Genomic DNA, 19,930 nt, shown 5'->3' on the forward strand with positions numbered 1-19,930 from the left:
CATCTACCTCCCCCAGCCCCCTCTTCACTCTGGTAACCACTAATCCTCTGTCCAAGTCCATAAGTCTGTTTATTGCTTTCAGTTTTATATCTCATGAAATCATATGGCCCTCAACTTTTTCTGACTCATTTCACTTAGCATGATAATCTCAAGATCCATCCATGTTATTGCAAATAGCAATATTTCATCCTTTCTTATGGCTAAGTAACATTCCATTGCACATTTGTGCCATATCCTCTGATCCTCATTTAGCTTTCTTTCCATTAAGAGCTGATGATTTTCTGTAACTGTTGGCATCACCATTGTTGACGCTAACAGGTCAGATAAAGAAAACAAGAGTGCATAAAAATATTGTCATTCCCCCCTCTCCCTTTCTCAACTGGCATTCTAAACAAAAACATGCTGAATATAGGGATATCAGATGGAAGAGATTTTCAAACTTAGGAGACAGGTGGAAATTCAGATTCACTCTTTTTTCCTCAGTGCAAAGAGCCAGTGGAGGGTCCTGTCTCGTTTACAGATAAAATGCCACAGAGGTGTTCTCAGGTCTCTTGGTGACAGTGTTGTTTGTCTAGCTCACCCTAAGTCTCACTCAGCCTGCGACCTATCCACTCTCTGCCAGGGTCACTGAGGGGTTAGGTCCAGATCAGAGGTCTGCAGACTGCTGGTGTGGGCTACATAAGGCTTGACTCCCTGGTTTTTACATCTCTCAGGCTACAAATGATGACTACATTTTTTAAAGACTGGAAAACATTTAAAGAAAAGGAACATTTTATGACATGTGAAAATGATACAAAAGCTAAATTTCAGTGTCCATAAATAAAGTTTGATTGAAACACGGAAATGCTTATCACACTTGTATCGTCTATGGCTGCTTCTGTGCTACAGCGGCCAAGTTGAAATTGCACGAGGACTTCAGCCTGCAAAGCCTGAAATGCTTACTGTTAGACCCCTTGCAGACAAGCTGTGTCACGTGTGGTCTAGTACCTCCCATTTGGGAAGGTAATTAAGAAGTCGTGTTTACCTTCATCTCCTTAAGTCCTACAGCTTTCAAAAAGATGTATTAGGAAATATATATGTATATATGTACTTTTAACATGAATTGTGTATAAATAATGATGATTATTTAATAATGATTAACTCAATTTCTTCTTTTCTAAAGCTACAATTATGTATTTATATTTTTTCTTTATATTATTTTTAATTCTCTTTTAGAGGAGATAAGGTGTAACCTCAAAGATTTATGTCTGTCATAGCTCATTTTATTTCAGAACCTGAAACACCAATTACTTTTATCTTTAAAGAAACTTTTGGTTTTTGTGTTTTGAAATGTTATTCTAAAATTTATGTCATTATTTAGACACATCAGCAGCATTTCTCCTCCTTGTAGAACTCTTATTTTACTGTCACTAAGCAATAACCACGTATTTCAATGATTTTCTCGTATGAGAGCATGGTTTCAATAATCATCAAAGGTGTTTGTTTATTTTTCCCTGGTTCGTAATCTAATTGTAGAGTTTACATATCATCCAGGTTTCTGGTTCTGGAGTATCTCCCTCTGTGTATTTTACAGAAAAAATTCTTGGGTGGACAATTGTCTGAGATCTTGCAGTTCCAGGAATACCTTTCTATTGCTTTTACGTACAAATGACACCTTGCTTAGTGTTTTGGTTAAAATCTTTTTCCTTTTAGATACCAGACCATGAACTGACATTGATATTTGTGATAAGGTTCAAAGAAGTCCTGATTTTAATGCCATTGAAAGCAATTTTTCTTTGCATGATAGCTTGAAGATATTTTTATCTTTAAAGTTTGAAAATTTCACCAATGTGTAAGTGCTGACTTCTTATGATTGATTTTGCTCACGGTATCAAAAGCACTCTGAATATTTAATGATATTATTTTTTAGTATGCATCACAACTTAGACTATAAAATCATTTTCATATTGTATTTTTTCCTTGGTAATTCCTACTATTTGCATATTGGCTTTCCATATTTTATCTTCCATACTTGTCATTTTTTCAGTCTTATTCTCTTCATCAGTTATTTTTATTCCTATTAGTTATCTTGTCATTTCCCTTCATTTTGGTAGATTCTATTCTTCTATATCCTGCTCTCAATAGAAATCTTACTTGTTTTTTTGCAAAATTAATTGTAATCTCTTCTTATAGCTGTGAGTCTATGTTTTATCTCCCTAAAAATACATAGTTTTGTCCTAAAATACTGCATCTTATATATTGGACCTATTTCTAGGGTAAGTATTAGGTCCAGGGTTTTTCTTCTTTCTTTCCTTGGCCCCAGAATTTTCACGTTGCTCTAGAATATTTATTTCTGCCTTTTTCATGTTTCATTTAAAAATCTGACCAATTCTAGGAGGAAAAGGCATCATAGGCCCTGGCTTCAAAATTCTCTTCCTTTGGTTCAATACAACAGAATTCACTTCCTTCTCATCCTCTAGTTGTCAAAGTCAGATTCTTTAGTGGTATTTTTTGGAGTGTGAATAATAAAATGATTCTAATGGAGAAAGAAGTTGCCAAGTATATCCCTTGAATTCAGAATTGAGGAACACACTTATTTACACTCCACTATACTTTTCATAAAGTGCTTCTCCAGGATATTACATTAGAACACAATAAATGCAGGCATTGCTTTGACCAACTATACCATATAGGATTTTAAATTTCAGAGGACAGAAATAACTTTGGATTAACACTTAGAAAAATAGGTAATAATGTCTGTTTTGTTTTTTCTTATAGTTTTTATTTAAAGCTTATGTGAGTTGATTTCCTATTTATTTATTTTTATTTTTTCATCAATACTTTAATCCTTCTTGCAATGATATTTCTATATGGTTTGAGGTAGAGATTGAAAAGTAATTGTTCCACACATTTATGAAATATTTCACCTACTGATTTGAAACACCACCTTTATTATGTATTTAATATTATATACTGTGCTTTATTTCTGAATTTAGTTCAATCAATTCTCTCTTCTGTTATCAGTACCTCATCAATTTAAGTACCGCTGTTCTGTGATATATTTTTATTATTCTCTGGAAAATCTTGGATATATAAGAACTTTTACAAAAATATTAGTATTTTAAAATATCAGTGTTTTCATGTGTTGGGAGTACATTTATTTTATTTGGAAATTCTTTTGTAAAATTATTGTACAATTTACCTTGAAAATAAGAGTCATATGTGGATATTTGTTTTTAAACTGAATCTAATATGAAAGTCAAATTTTAAAAAAAGTTAATGGAATTCTATGGAATTTGTTTTTACGAACTGTTACTTAACCAGCAATTAAACAGTAACGAGAAGAGGTAATGAATCTAGAAATGATTTTATGGAACTTTTAGTAATAATGTCATGACAAGGCACATCATTATCCGTCTTCTTACTGAGAGGTCTGCTTAGTGTCAGTGCCTGATTAGCATCCAGCTCTTACCGATTGATGGCCATGTTTCTTATCTGAGCTCATTTAAAGCACTCTTAAGAGTCCAACCAATGAGGAATAGATTTCTGTAGACGGTATCTCTGTGGTACATACAAATGAGTCACACTGAATGATTTCACTTTAAAAAAGCAAGAACATCGTAGCATAACTCAGTCTAGAACCTCAAATATTCAACATTTGGATTTATTAATAGTAGTGCATCTACCTTTCTTTTTTTTTTCTGTGTACTTAAGAAATGAAGTTGGTTTTGAAGTGAATGACCAAGAGAACATTAAATATATGGATTTGAAGCTCTGTAGAGAAGTATAGACCAAAGTATAAATTTGGGAGTCACTGTAACATAACAAGCAGTTTTATACAGTCTTGTTATTCCTACACAGCTACAGAGTTAAGGGAGAACATTAGTTGGAGAGCAAGCTATGAATCAACAGATATGAGCTGGAGAGTCCTGGATGGGAGGAGAGGGCAGTTAAGAATGGGCTTTAACTGGCTAAGTTGGTCATTTCTGCAAGCCCTTTTCTTTGCACTTTTCAGATGTCTCCTTTCCTCTCTTAATCACTTTGTAAGTTATATAAATGTCTTCTCACTATGCTGTACACCTGAAACTAATGTAATATTGTATGCCAACTATAATTGAAAACAAGTATTAAAATTTAAAAATTTTTAAAAATTAAAAAATAAAGTGGTTCCAGGTGCTTCTTGATCCAATAGGTCAATCAGAAGCAAATGCAAATCCTCTAAGGTTGAAACCAACCTCATCCCAAGCTTATACCAGTTCTCACATATAAAATTTCAAGAAATAAAATCTTATAGTAAGAAAAAAAAATATGAGTTCACAAGGCAATATGAATGAGAATCCACAGAAATACAAGATTGAAGAATAAGCCTTCAAATATTGTTTTATCTGATAAAGAGCATAACGTAGAAATGTTTAATTTATTTTTTTAAATAAAAAGAAATAAAGAGCAAGATAACAACAAAAAATACTACAAAGAGAAAGAATAGATTATCTTCAGAACAATAACAGCAAATAAATGAGTGATTTCTTAGCAGGACAATGGAACCCAGATGGCAGTGAAAGAAATGCCAAGCTCTAAAACTTTAACTGGTTGGTATATACTTCCAGATTTCATATGAGAGAACTTACCTTTTAAGCTTTTAAATGCTTAGAAAGAAACTAGTAAAATATATAATTTGTTGATTCAGCACTTACGGTTGTGATTTAAGCTTTTTATTAATAAAAAAGTTAAAAACTAAAGGAAAGATCCTTATCATCAATTTCGTAGATCTAATTCACTGGCAGCAGCTCAAAGAGTAATCAGAAACTCAGTTTTCTCTTGGCTGTAATGAAATTTTGAATTCATATGGCAAATCAATGTACAATGTTTTCCTCTAATGAAGTAAAATTCTGGATTTTAATGGTTCTCTGTGCAAGGGCCAAGTTAGCCTCTAATCGAGACTGTTCTCCGTGGTGTTTTCTTATAATTATGGCTGATAAACTAATTCAGGAATGATACCTATTCCTTTATTAACTTTTTTTTGGAAATATACTAAATAGCGGCCTCCTTCTCTGATACGGTTTTTCTAAGTATTGTCTTGTTCTTGGGCTTAAAAAGAGCTGAGTTAGTCAAAGAAGGAAAGAGCAAAGTATTCAGCACTCCATCATTTAGAACTTTTAGCTTTACATCCTGACTGTTCAGATTCTCAGCAAGCATTTCTACTAAAGCAGTGCGCTGCAATTCGCAAGTTCTTGGTGTGGACTTGCAACCATTTATCCAGTTCCCACATCTGTCAAGGAGGTTTCAAGTGCTCAAGAGATATGAGGGATCTAGAAGTGTTTTTGTCCCCTGTGACTCACCAGAAAGTGTAAAGTCAAAAGAAACTGTTCCCTAGAAGAATAGGTTCATTTATTTTAAATAGCATGTAATTTTTCAGCTGGGGAATGATGCACTATGAGCATTAAAATGTATTGAGACAATGGTGAATATACTTATTCAGAGAAGAATCATGAGATTCTACTAGCAAATCAAAATGTTATATTTTGTAAACCCTAAAAATTAAGTCATTTCCATTGCAAATATGTTTGGTTTAATCTAAAGAGATTAGAAAATGGTAGAAATCAAGTTCTTAAAAATTCTATTATAGTTTAAAATTATTTCAAGTGCTATTATTCGATAGAAAAAAATTAAAAGTGGTAACCTTCAAGTGAATGAGCAATAATGACTGACTCTTTATGAGTAAGTTGGAGAGAAAAACTTACTTGTCTTATCTCATGAGAATTAAATTTTATGTGATATTGAACTTTGTAATTATTTCACATATAATTTTTCATTTTATATTTTCTTTAATATTTTATCACCGACAGTTTTCCAAGTCACTGCCAAGCCTTTAAAGTTGTGATTCCACATATGATTCCACCTGACAGATATATTGTATTCAAGTTGCTTCATATTGTCATTGTAAATACCATGGATTACTTTGTGATTGTGACATTTTCCTTCTCTCGATTTGTTCCTTTAGAATAGATTCCCTGGCGTGGTATTCCTAAGCTAAAGGTCATGGGCAAGGTCTCTTTTATTTCCAAATTTTGCTCAAGAAGTTATATCCACAGGAGAGTGGAAACATGTGGGCTAGGGAATAATGAGTCTGGGTCTTGAGGGAGGAGGTGGAAATGCTCTCATTGACTTAAAATGAATTGGGAAGGGGACAAGACAGGGAGAAGGGTATATACAGGAATTATAAAGAGAAACAGAAGTCTTCCCAATTTTGCTTTGGGCTAGCCATGAGCTTTTTTCCTCTGGTGTATTATAGTTCATAATTTGAATTTATACCAGGAATAAAACTGGGATCACACAACTTTCGATCGAAAGAAATAAACTTTTAGTTGAAAAAAAAAATGGATAATGATCAAAGAAATCTACAAAGCTTTGCAAGAGTCAAGTAGCAAAGTAAATGTATAATGACTAAGCTCTGACATAAGTTTTCCACAAAGAATGTAGCCAAATAAAAGCATATAAGGTAACAGGTTGTGATTAGAGTGAAGGGAAAGTAAGACAGATTAACTGTTATGAGAGTTTGTTGATGAATGAGTCCATTCAATAGAAGTCCCAGTTCCTGGGGAAACATTCTAAAAGAGCACCATTCCTGTCAAGATTGACAGGATGATATGCATGCACTGCTGTGTATTCCAGAGGAGTCTGGGCTTAACAGCTTACTGTGAGCAGGAAGAACCAAGGAAAGGAGAGCTATCTAGCAGATTTAAAATAAAAACTTTGAGGCTCCCTCACATAACCAGAGCCCTCATGAGAGATTTTCCATGTGAAATTTTTAAGGAGAATCATGAGGGAATTACTTTGATTTGAGACTGAGGAAGTATGAGTACCAAGGAAGCCATACTCTGCCCTCCTAGCAATATGCTTTATTCGTCTTTGGGTCTGAGATGAGATGTGACCTACACATGGAAGCTGATAGACCTTGGCATAGAAAACATCAAAAGGCTTACAAAAGCTCCTCTGTGCTCACGCTTATTGGAGAGAGTGAAAAATCTGTAGTGAGAAGAAATGAACCAAAAGGAAGTGAGAGAATCAAAACCAGCTTGAAGAAATTGCCAACAGTAGAACACTAGAGAGGAGAGAACTCTACATTTTTTACCATGCAGTGATGATTTTAACAGTGATGACTTACTGAATACTTGTCACGGCACAGCATGGTCATAACCTCTCCATTTAGTTTTGTGATTAAGCATCCCTGTTTTAGAAATGAAGAAATCAAGATTCAGGGTTATTAGTTAATATGAGATCACACAGCTATTAAGTGACAAAGATTTGAACTCAGACTGTTTTGCTCTAAAGAGCCTATTTTATCACTCCCGTGAAATATTGAAACTTGTGGGAAGGTGTATTCCATGCAGCATGTAAAAAAATTATAATAACTCTTAGAAAGCCAGGAACTCTTGACCAATGGAAAGAGCAGATATGTAATGATCTATTTTGTATCTGGCATCTGGTAGAAAGACAGTAAATAATATCAAACTCACCATTGTCTAAACACAGCAGAGTTTCAGAACTATGTTCTATTACAGAGTTAATAAATGGTCATCAGGAAAGAATTACTGCTTAGGGAAATTTCAGAGTAGATGACCTCTCCAGTCCCTGCCAATCAGAAGATTCTAGTCCCTGACAATCAGAAGATTCTGTTTCTTAATGCATGATCCTTTAGAGCAGGAGTCCTCAACCCCCAAGGCTACAAACTGGTACCAGTCTGTGTGTGGTCTGTTAGGAACCAGGCCACACAACAGGAGATGAGCAGCAGTGAGTGGTGACTGAGTGAAGTTTCATTTGTATGTGCAGCCACTCCCCAGTGGTAGCATCACCGCCTCAGCTCCACCTCAGGTCATCAGACATCAGATTCTAATAGGAGCACCGGTCCCTAGTGCCAAAAAGGTTGGGGACAACTGCTTGAGAATAACTCAGTGGCTTCAGGGACAAACGTCACTCTATGATTCATTGTAAACCTTTTACTGTTTAACATACTGGCTAAGCGATTTGCAGTTTATTTGTAAAATAAAGGGAATAAAATTTATTTTGGGAAAAAAATAAGGAAGAAGCATTTGGAAGAATAATTAAAAAGACTTAATTCATGGTCTCATACACTGTTAGTGGGATTGCAAGTTGGTACAGCCACTATGGAAAACAGTCGGGAGGTTTCTCAAAAATTAAAAATGGATCTACCTTTTGACTCAGCAAATGCACTTCTGGGTATTTATCCAAAAAAAAACAAAAAACAAAACACAAAACAATAATTCGTAAAGATCTATGCACACTTATGTTCATGGCAGCACAATTTGCAATAGCCAAGATATGGACACAACCAAAATAACCCATCAACAGACAATTGGATAAAGAAGTTATGGTTCATATATACAAGGACTATTACTCAGCCATTAAAAAAAGGAAATCCTACCATTTGCAATGACATGGATGGATCTAGAGGTTATTATGCTGAGTGAAATAAGTCATACAGAGAAAGATAAGTACCAGATACTTTCACTTCTATGCAGAATCTAAAGAACAAAAAGAATGAACTAATCAAAAACAGACTCACAAATAATAGAAGACAATCTGGTGAGGGAGATTGTGAGGCTGGGAGAATGGAGTGAAGGGTTAAAGAAGTGCAAATCAGTAGCCGACAGATGGTCACGGGGATGGGGAGCACGGCACAGGGAATGCAGTCAGCAGTGATGTAATGGCCAGGTGGGGGGCCAGAGGAGAGGAGGAGCAATTAAGGGGGATTGTTTTATGAACTATATAAATGTAACCAATGTACTATCTACTCGAAACTAAAAATAAAATTAAATTAAAAAAAAGGCTTAATTTGTAGTGGCATTACAAACAAGGCATTTAAGTGCTACATTTTTATTATGCATATTTATGATGTAGATGGTATGGCCCCTTCAGATTCTTTCCATTTCCAGGCTTCTGTGGGGTTTCAGATAAAATAGCTATGACTTTCATTCTATGGATTCTCGATAAGGAAGAATCATTTAAAATATTGTATAAAGAGAATGCAGGGTTTACATGACGGGTTACTGAATTTCCATGAGTTTAATTTTCATATCTCAAGAACAGCCTAAGCAATGGCACTTTTCTTTCATTTCTAATATTAATCCATTTTTAAAATCCATTTATTTAAAGAATGTTAACACCTATTTTGCTAGACAACGTACTAGGTATGATAGGTTATATTGTGGTTAATTAGATATTGTTTCTGTCTCAGTTGGCTGAAATTCAACAACAAGGACTCTCAAAAAGGACAAAACTAATAAATTTAGAAGTATGAAGAGGACTTGAGAGAACAGTGTCCTAGATTCCAACGAAGGAAGGGGTGTGAGAGAGTATAAGATTATTCGGTATCAGATGCTGAAAAGTGGTCCAGTGGGATGAGAATGGACATTCACTAATAGATTTAAACTGTATTTCTCTTTGGGACTGTCCCTGGTAAATTAGAACGGGAGTGGGTTTTGTTGGTAAGAAGGGCAAAAACAATACCGAACTGAATAAGTGTGTTCAACAAAAGAGGAGAGAAGGTAGAGATGGAACTCTTCATGGAACTTCAGCCATGAGGATAGGGAGGAAGATAAGGTTGCTTAAGGAGCAGTGAGGGTTTCTTGAAAGATCTTTTTCATTTTCCTTAATATGTCAATGTTTAGCTCTCTCTTGGAGATTCTGAATAATTTTTACTAATGGCTTAATTGGACAGATGCATTTTTGTTTTTGCATAGGGCATGATAGACATAGGGAATTGCTGTTACATTAAGAAATGTAAAAATTTACAAAATGACTCTGCTAAAAGCACTCTAGTGAATGGGATGATATTTGACAAGTGGAGCTCTATGACACCTATTTGTAACCTGGCACTCTACACAATTCTCCACCCCCTTAATTTCCTTATTTGCAGTCCTACATTTTTATTTGTTTCTCAGATCACACATAAATGTAGTAACAGCTCTTCACTGAGAATTTCTTTGTGTTAAGGGGTAAGCTGGCAGTGGCGTGCGGAGGAAGCAAGTCAAGGAATTATGGTAGTTCAAGATGCTTTTGTCTGTCTCGGAAAACACACCAAAAAATGATTAATTTGCAGAGCTTAGGGATTTAAAACACGTAAAACCACAGTGTTAAAGAGAAAAACATTATATTCTTTACGCATAAACAGATTTAATTGACTACAAGTGTTCAATTAAAAAGGGCCAGCAATGAAGGCTTCAGTAATCACACAATTACGGGAGTAAACACAGCAGACCCTAGTAAGAGAATCTCATTACAGAAACAATATCAGAGAAACAGAAGAGAAAGACAGAATACAGAACGTTGAACATTACTTAGATCTCAGTTATGACATCCTTCAGGGTGTGTAAGTGACAAGATATATATATTCTGAATGGAAATGCATATCTTTTAAAATAGAATATCAAATACAATGTGTTTAATTTTCTAAGATTGCGATGTGACAGTTTGGTCATTGGCTGGAGGGAGAGCAAGATGATAAATTGGTTTTCTCTGGGGATTAAAAAGGTGTAGCTCCAGCACAGAGTAATCTAAAAACAAAACAAAAAACAAAAAACAACAACGAAAAAACTTTCACGTGCAAATGATAATGGCATCTTCTGGCACAGAGTATGAGGTGTAGGCTATCTACTTGCCAGATCCCTCATTAAATTTAAACTTCACAGGCAGCACCTTTTGAATAAAACGCTGCCCTGGACTGAGGGGAGGAGATCTGTCTATCTTTCCTTCTTGACAGGACAGACCTGGTGCATCTCTTCTGCACACTGAGGAGAACGTTTCTAGCTGAATAGGCAGAGGTAGAGACCATGATATTCTTCCATTATTTTACATTTTCTCTCCTTAGAGTCTTAAGCAAGAAAAAAATACACCATGGGTTCTTTAAACCACATTTCTCATGTAATTTGCCAAATTACCCTAGCAAATAAGTGACACACACCACAGTTTGCTTGTACCCTGTTCTAATTTTTGATTGAGATTTATAGACCCAAGGTGCTGGTCTTAGGTGGTGAAAAGGGCAGGATGACAGGTTCGTTTTGTGTCAAGCTTGAGAAATGTCACGTAGGCAAGAAAGCTCCCTACTATCCTATAAACCCAGAGTGAATGGTAAACATAAATGCTTATCCTTTTTGAATCCTCTAGAGAAACTGTAGGCATACAAACATAGGATTGGCTGTCATTTCTAAAACCAAATAATGTCATTTATCTTGAGAATTCTTTTGAATATGGACCCATCTGGCATCTATAAAGTCTGTGTCTCTGACTCATGCATCATCCTGCTTAGGCAAGTGGAAGAATTATTAGAGAAGGAAAAGAATTCTTAATTTGAGGAAATTCTTTTTTATTGCCAGCCGAAACAAGTCTTTGTTAGAGGGGACAAAAGCTTGGTATTAGAAATCACATCTGGGTTCCCTATTGATCAAACAGACACTACCCTAACAGGACCCAGGTTCAAAACTATGAGAAAAATCTCATAGATGAAATTCTCTGGGTCAGGGGATGACAAATGGACTAAGAATTCAACATTTCCCTCAAGGCAACCTGTTTCCCACAATGAGACCTGAATGGCACACAGAAGAGTCACAAGGACATTGACACTGTCAAAATGCAATATATCATCTCAGATAGTTCTCAGGAACTATGTCTAATTCTGAAAGGAAATCTGAAAACAATTGGGTCCTCTCAAGGCTTGCTGCTTATGAAACGAGGCTGAGAGTCTGTATCAAGAATACACTTCTTGACTAGTTCAACGGCCATCTCTGGGAAAAAAAAAATCAAATGAAAAACAAAATACTCTCATCATCTAGCTTGACTCTAGACTTCTAAACCTATTATGAATTCTTAAAACTATGTTTTCTTTAGAAAAAAAATGGTATATGCTAAAGTTTATTACTAGGAAATATACTGTAAAGGTCAAAGATGAAAAGATGAAATGAATTAAAATTTCATTTCTTAAGAACAGCAGAAATTTTCTATTTCGAGACTACTGATTTTTTCTGCCTTTGTGGTCCACTAGGAACTGGAGAAGAAGAGCCACACGAAAGTTCTGCAAATGGCTCTGTGTGGGTGACTTAGCTGCAGCCAGGAAATAGCATTCATCTGTGAAAAAAGTCAGTTACTGCCATATTAGTTCACTGACATTTAGGACAGGGATGGAGAATTTTAAAATGGTTAACTTAACATGTTATAAGCAGAATCTGTGGAATGAGCGTCAAATAACAGACATTTCATTGTGTTGGGTCAGAAAATCTGAGTTTTGAGAAGATAAAATTATAAAGCAATAAGATATGGGATCATTTTTTCATACTTTTCATAAGTAATTGTGTCTAAAGTTCCTCACTCTCAAAATCCAGAGTACTTCCCCACTTTTCTATAGTTAAGAGAATGTGACAATCTCTACTTGTACTTTTCTTTCCAAAGTGTTCATTATTCCAGGATACTTTCACCAGAAAAACAAGCAAACCAACCACATCTTAAGTGATTTTTAAAATAAAAAAATATATATAACATATATATATATATAAAGTTTGCAAGTATCGTTGAACATTTAACTAGACAATTTCAATTATATTTGTTCTCTCTTTTTAGCAATTAAAATATTGTAGAATGTATTTCATATATGTAGTCTATGTTATGGTAAGCATAATACATTGATAAATCCATATATATGGATATATATAATCAACAATGCATAAAGGACATTATGGGTAGTTTAAGACTTTTTTTGAGATGAATTTTAGTAATACTATTTTGACCTTGCTAACTTTAAAAAATAATCCTTAAGATGTAACACTAGTACAAACATGCCCTGGCAATCAGTTTATAGAGTTTTTACCACAGTGCTATATTTATAGATTTTACTCTCTGCATCTGTGTATTCCATTTTTTAGATTCCACATATAAGTGAGTCATGTAGTTTTTTCTTTCTGTGTCTGGCTTTTTTCACTAATCATAATGTTCTCCACATGGTTGTAAATAGCAGGATCTCCTTTTTCAAGGCTGAAAAATATTTCATTGTAGGCATCTACTATAATTTCTCCATCCAGTAAACTGTTGACAGACACTTACTTTGAATGACACTTGTCCTTTTGAGAAGCCACTATCATTGGAAAGGAAAAGCTCTCCATTTACCACAGAAGAATGTTAGTGCTGAGAGTCGTGATGTAGGTACAGGGGCTCTGGAATCTATTAAAAAGGATCAAATAGTAGAATGGTAATACCAACCTTATTCTATGTTTATTCAAGTCACTAGTTAAGTGACTGAAAATGAGCTACCACACTGACCAAATATTTGCATTTATTATTATTTTCCAATTAAACAATTTTCCTCATTGTATCCGTATTGAGTATTCACTTAATGAGACGTCAGTCAATGACTCTCTGATCTTTGAAATATAGGTAAGGTTACCTTGACTTCTCCACCCCAGTGTATGCCCTTTAAAAGTCTCAAATGCCCCTAAAATTTCTGTAAATTCTACCAGAGAGTGAGCTAGTAACAAGTAAACTGTATGTGCACCTCAGGCTTCAAACATCTGCTCTAGTCAAATTAATTCAAATAATATCATCTCACCACCTCAGAAGATCTGCCTAGGGGCAACACATTGATTCAAGCATGAAATTTATCTTAATACCACTCTCTCTGACCCCTCCCTCCAAACGGTTCTCTGGACCTTTGCACATAGAATAGATGTTGTTATAATTTGATAGAAGAGGATGGAGAAATGGCCAGCATTACGATACAACTTCAATAGAATCACGTTAGTCCTTAAATAGCCTTTCCTCACTCCAACTTGGAGATTTGTGTTCTGCCTGTTACTCTGAACAGTGTCCACATTCATGAATTGTTTTTCTCCCTTCTGCTGCTTTTCTTTTTCTCTCATGTTCTCTCTCTCTCTCAAAGTATCAAGACAAAAATAAAAAGAAACGAACCAAAAAACAGATCACTCTATTATAAGGCAGTTTGGCCATTTCTTTTGTGGTCTTAACTCTTGTTAATACCTAGGCCCTGGAGGTCTCACCTCTTACCAAAACTGTTTTGGGCATTAACCTCTGCGAAGAGTGTTACTTCCCTCAAAATAATTCATAGGCCAGATATGAATCAAAGTTGTAAAAATTTCACCAACAAATTCTCCTTTCCCCTCTCCCTTCTTATATAAAGACCAACTCTCTGGATCACATTAGAGTTTTTTGAAATGTGATGGTGAGCATACAACTTTTCTATATCCATTAGTTTGTGGGTGAATAGTAATAGAATAGAGTGAATAATATGAGCCAGGTCCAAATACTGCCTTATGAGATATATAGCTGTTCTCTTCATTAACAACATATGGGATTGGCAATTATATGTGAAGAATTGGTTAAAAAGTAAAATAATCTCACTACACATCACTCACAAAGTACATAAACACAGAATATAACCTTTATTTCATGTAGATGGCCAATATTTACCAAGCTTATTTTAACTACGACTCTGTATCATGGACAGAAATGATTCCTTATATACTCGTATTATTCTCTCACAGTGCATAACTATTCTTTATGCTGGACGTTAGCACATTACTGCATCACAGTTCAAACTAGAGTCCTCATACCAAGTAACCTACAAGAAAGTGTCTTATTTTGATACATAGGAAATGGTATTTGAATGTGGCTCTTTTATCATCATCAACAAGCACTCAAGAAATAGCTGCCCATGTTTTTCTGTTCAGCTGTAATGGAGAAACTTTGCTGATGGTTAAAGAACTGTAAAAGAGGAACCAAAGAGCACAATTATTTATTGTGCTCAATTATAAATTATTGTGAAAGCACAATAATTACAATGAGTCCAGACTGCCAAGGTGAGCAATAAAAAGAGGGTGTGGCTATGAATGATGAGACATAAATCACTGAAATTATAAGAAGCATAATTACTCAAAGAAGGTATAGAATTAAGAATTTAAAAACATGTTAACAGTTGTGCTCTTGAGTAGTGTCTAAAAGTACAGTTTGGGGGAAGGCTGCTTGGGGTGGCCTTCTGGCCCTAGCAATTATTTGCAGGGTGATTTTGGGCAGCTTAACTTACCTCTCAGTGGCTCAGTTTCTTTATCTGTATAATGGGGACAATAACAAGATCTTTCTTATAGATGAAATCAGTAATGCCACTATAGCATTAGGCAAGAATTTGGAACAAAGGAGAGTTCAAAAATACTATTATTATTCTGGTACCAATAATAAAAATATAGATAGGTTATACAATTATGCAAATTATAAAGTATAGTTGCATTTTGCTTTTTTGTTTTTTTTGTTTTAAATTATATTTTATTAGTTTCAAGCATACAGTACATTGGTTAATCATATATCTAGTTTATAAAATGATCCCCCTAATTGCTCTTTCTCTCCTCTGGCTCTCTACCTAGCCATCACATCAATGCTGACTGCATTCCCTATGCCACGCTCCCCATCCCTGTGACCATCTATTTTGTACTTCCTTAACCCTTCTGATTTGTACTTCTTTAACCCTTCGCCCTGCTCTCCTCATTTCCTTTGGTTTTAATCCAGAAGAATGCAATCAGCCACACAGGCTACCGGTGGTCTCACATAGCTGTCGTGGAGAATTTAAGCTAGGCACTACTGTGGTTCAAATAGAATTTCTACATATCCATAGCAGAAACATTAATTTCCCTGCCATATCTAACTTCTCTCGTCAGTTAATTTGCTTTAGTCACAGCCCTAGGAGAGAATTTCTCTCTAAAACGAATGTTCTTCCCATCTCTGTCAACACACGTATGTGATATTCTGAGCTCCTTCAGTGTATGAGCTCTTTCCTCCCTTTTGGAGACCTAGCACTTCCCATGAGGGGCACGTGGCTGTTTTACCTTGGTTGTCTGTCTGCCGGCTATGAGAAGGTCTGGGCAAATCCACAGTAAGGCCACCACTGATTATCTTGTGAAATGTCTCATTTAAGATCTCTGCAGAGATTTCAGTAAAAGGCTTGGGGGGGAATCTGGAGGCTTAATGTCCTCAAGAACGACAACATCCAAAGTCTCAGATCCCATCTCTTCCCTGGCAGGGGAGGATTTCAGCCTGGGAGAATTGTCTAGGTTCAGAATGACGTCCTCTTTGAAAACTTGTCATTCTGCCAATTAGATCAAGTGCCTGGTCTCTTACTCTCAGATGTTTCCCATCTGTCTGCAGGACATGAGTGTTTCTGTCAATACAGCTAAGGTGGCTCCCAACATTCACACTTTGTTTTAAGTTGTGTACCAAAGCCTACCCTCTTTAATGCATCTGTGGCACTTCTCAAGAACCATCCAGTCTTATAGTCTTTAGTTACTATTCCCTTGAAGTTCTCAAATGCGAGGTATATTTTTCTAGCTAGTGTACCTCCTTCCTTCTCTTTCCTGCCACAGTGCATCACAGGTGAAAGTATTAGCAATCCCTTTGCTACAGCATGTCGAACTATCAACAGCCTGCCTTCCACCAGAGATGGTGCCCTGATTACCATCCTGCCCATAGGTGGAACACTTCCAGAGTTCCATTCTTAGAGTCTGCTTCCCAGGTCCACTTCTGATACCAACTGCCTTAGGTAGAGTTTCCTCAAATCAAACCCTGAGAGAGGGATCCTTGCAAGAGTGACGTGTCTAGAAATGTTCTAGAAAAACAGGAGTGAGGAAAGCAGGGTAGGAAGCAAGCTGAGCAAGGAGGTAATCTTGGCTGGAAATGGACTTCAGTCTATCTGTTCCCACGAGGGGCTTTAAAGTAGAAATGGTATTTCAGAGTTGGTTCAATTTTAACACAAAGGAGCTGGCCTTTTTCCCTCTTGGATCAATCAGTCATTAATGTCTGGTTGTCCTCTTAGAGGAAGGAGTGATAACACGTGAGAAGAGGTAGCACCCATTTGGCCCAGCACAATTCTCAGGAAAAGGCTGCAACTGTGAAGTAAGCAGCCAAACCTCACAGCATCGGCAGGGATGGATAATTGGACTGGTGAAGGTAATCTGGGTGAGTCCCAGCAGCATCCCTAAAACTTCCACGATGCCAATCTTAAGCTACTCCAATCTTCATTGATTTTTCCCAGCTCTTAACTTCTCTACACATTGTTTATTCCTAATAGATTGTTTAAATTGATGCATATTAATACATTTTTTTACATATGATAATTTATCCACCTAACTCTATTTCTTGGCATTGGAAGGATAAGAATTGGGTTAGCATATTTGACTTTTCTCACAATAATTAAGGGGTTGAAACTGCCACAATTCAGCAAAGATCATTATTATGTTTTAAAGGTTCCATTTCTTAGAAGATTTGCCATTTCAGGAAAGGAAACAAGAAAAACTGCAATAATCTAATCCTATGTAATTTAAAATCTTTAGAATGAGATTGTGTGTTTTTGAGTCTTATGCCAAAATTATGCTTGTCACAATATTTAAATATTCTATAGCATTCTGGCTCCACGTGACATTTTCAGACAGATCAAGTAGAATTTTGGTACTTTTTTTATTATAACGTAAATAATAATTTTTAGCATCCACTTGTAAGTATCTCTTTCACTGCTCTTCATCTGACCTCAAGTAAGGCTAATGGGAATATTGCGAGCAATAATTAGGACTATAGTTAATAATAATGATAAAAAACTAACATTATTGCATGCTCATTATATGCCAGGAGCTGTGCTAAGGAAGTACTCAGCATTAAGCCTAAGGCTCACCAAAACTCTCTCTATTTCTGTGAGGCCCTTATGTATTTCAAGACATCAGTCTGCAATCTAGATGGTGGCATTAAGTAATTCCTTAAAATAGTTTTTGCATGCGATGGTCCAGCAAGTGCTTTGTACCACATGTATACCTTTATAAGATCTCCACAATGCTTTTGAAGCAAATAACTTGAAACTAGCTTCATGACATATAATGACATGTAGGCCTAACATTTTAGTGAGTATCAGTAACCTTATATCTAGGTTTGTCAGAAAGCTCAAGGTTATGTAGATGCAACAGGACTGAGGAGGCGCCTTGAGCCAAAGTGGGATGCAGGGAGTAGAGGAGAAGATCTGATTTCTGCTCTTGTGTAAAAATGCACACCCCTGCTTATTAACTTTGCGGTGTATAGGACAATAGTTCAACTCTGTTAGAGTTATCCCATCATGTTCTCTCCTGTTTCTTTCACTAACTCTAATTTTTCAATCAGCTTTTCATTATACCTTGAAAGTATAACTGGAATTTGTTGTAATTTGCTGTATGCTTATTCCTTATATAATCTCAGTATAGAATTCAGGACTAACCCTATGACCTAAATTTGGTCCAAAGACTCAGTATGTTTGGCCAATAATGTACTTTAAAAAAATCTTATAAATTCCTTTATATAAGATATTCTCTCTCCCATAGATCCAAATTCCCACCAGTCTCTATAGCATCATAGTATGTGAACTCTCGTATATTTTAACTACCTGACCTTTGAAGTTACTTGAATTTGAGATCCTCAGTGTTTTAGATTTGAATTTCCTTCGCACTTACATAGATCAGGGTAATGGTTTCCTTCAGGCAATGCTGAGTTAGTAAGGTGGGAACTGGAAAGAATGATTCTGTCTCTGCAAATGTTTGAGGTTAAAGAGGGCCTACAAGCTGAGACCTCCCAGTAGTAGGAGAGGGGACAGGGAGGACTCCAGAGGTTCATAAGCTAGCCTCAGAGAAGGAGAATCTGAGAGACCAGACAATCCTCCTGTATTGTGAGAAGGTAGCCATTCCATTTGAAACACTGAGATCACTCAGAAGGCAAGGGGACTAACTTATCTAGTTTAGAGTAGGGTGAGAGACTAGGTGAGCTAGGCGAACTTTGTGGAAAGTTCCCCCATTCCCACAAACTTGGCTCCCAAGCTATGCCGGGCTCAAATCTTACTCTCCTTGGCTGTGGGGACCCAGCAATTCAGGGGATGCTTGCAGATTTCATCCCTTCTAGTCAACAAAAATGAGAAAGAGTTTCTGTAATTCTGCATTTTCGAGTAGTCTCAGAGAGCTGTAGGTACAGGCGAGAAGACTTTGCAGTGACTATGAGAATTCAATTATTTCCAAAATTTCCCCAAATCCTTTTAATTTTCTGATTTCCATTCTTATTGGTCCACAATTGTGTCTTTTTTATTTTTCTTTTTTGTAAGAATGTCATTAAATGTCTCAGATGATCAACAACAACAAAAAAGTTTTTCCAGAAGCAATGTCAATAGAAGTAGAGTTCTACAATTATAGGATAAAAAAAGTTAACTAATTCCTATTTTATTTTATTGGAATAAGGAATTCGGAATTTGAAAGGGCTTCGGCACTTAGGCGCTACCGGTGAGAGCAGTGGGTTTTGACTATATAGTAAAGCATGTGTTTAAAATAGTTTCACTGTGCTATTTACCATATATTTCTTATAGAATTTCTTCATTTTAATTTTAGCTCTAGTAATAATTTACAAATTAAAATAAGTTCATTATAATGAGTTAGAGCAGGAGAAACACATGTTGAATAATCCCAAATTCACAATTTCCTGCGCTCTGAATCATGGTTAGAATTTGAGATTGGATTCCATTTTATCTGAGATGAATTATGCATTTCACAAATAAACTACTTTCACTGATAATTTCCTTGTCCCAAATTCTATTTTGTGATTTCTTTGCCAGCATTTCTGGCATAATGAGTAGGAATAGCTAGTATGCATATATATAATAGGAAACATATATTTCAATAAATATATGGAAAATTTAAGCATGGACTAAAGATCCATATTTGTGAATGTTAGCAGCTTTGTTTCAAAAAAAAAAAAAAAAAGCGCCAAGAGTCAACATTCACTGTTTTAGTTAAACTGAAGCCAGAAAGAGCTATTTCTGTCTCTGAGTTGATCTACAGGTGGGAAGAAAAAGCAACTGATCTTTGCAGTTTGGCGTGGGAGCAGGAAT

At 35.8% G+C, this 19,930-nt stretch overlaps 1 protein-coding gene across 1 annotated transcript in view; it reads right to left on the reverse strand.

Annotated features, from left to right (window-relative positions):
* LOC102898593 (VIP peptides-like) overlaps positions 1-19,930 on the reverse strand; it is a gene marked incomplete at its 3' end in the record, with an annotated part of 44,938 nt that overhangs the window by 8,488 nt on the left and 16,520 nt on the right. The gene's annotated exons all lie outside the window — the stretch shown is intronic.

The sequence above is a fragment of the Pteropus alecto genome, unplaced genomic scaffold (genome assembly GCF_000325575.1).
Source record: "Pteropus alecto unplaced genomic scaffold, ASM32557v1 scaffold176, whole genome shotgun sequence".
In the NCBI taxonomy this organism is placed as follows: Eukaryota; Metazoa; Chordata; class Mammalia; order Chiroptera; family Pteropodidae; genus Pteropus; species Pteropus alecto.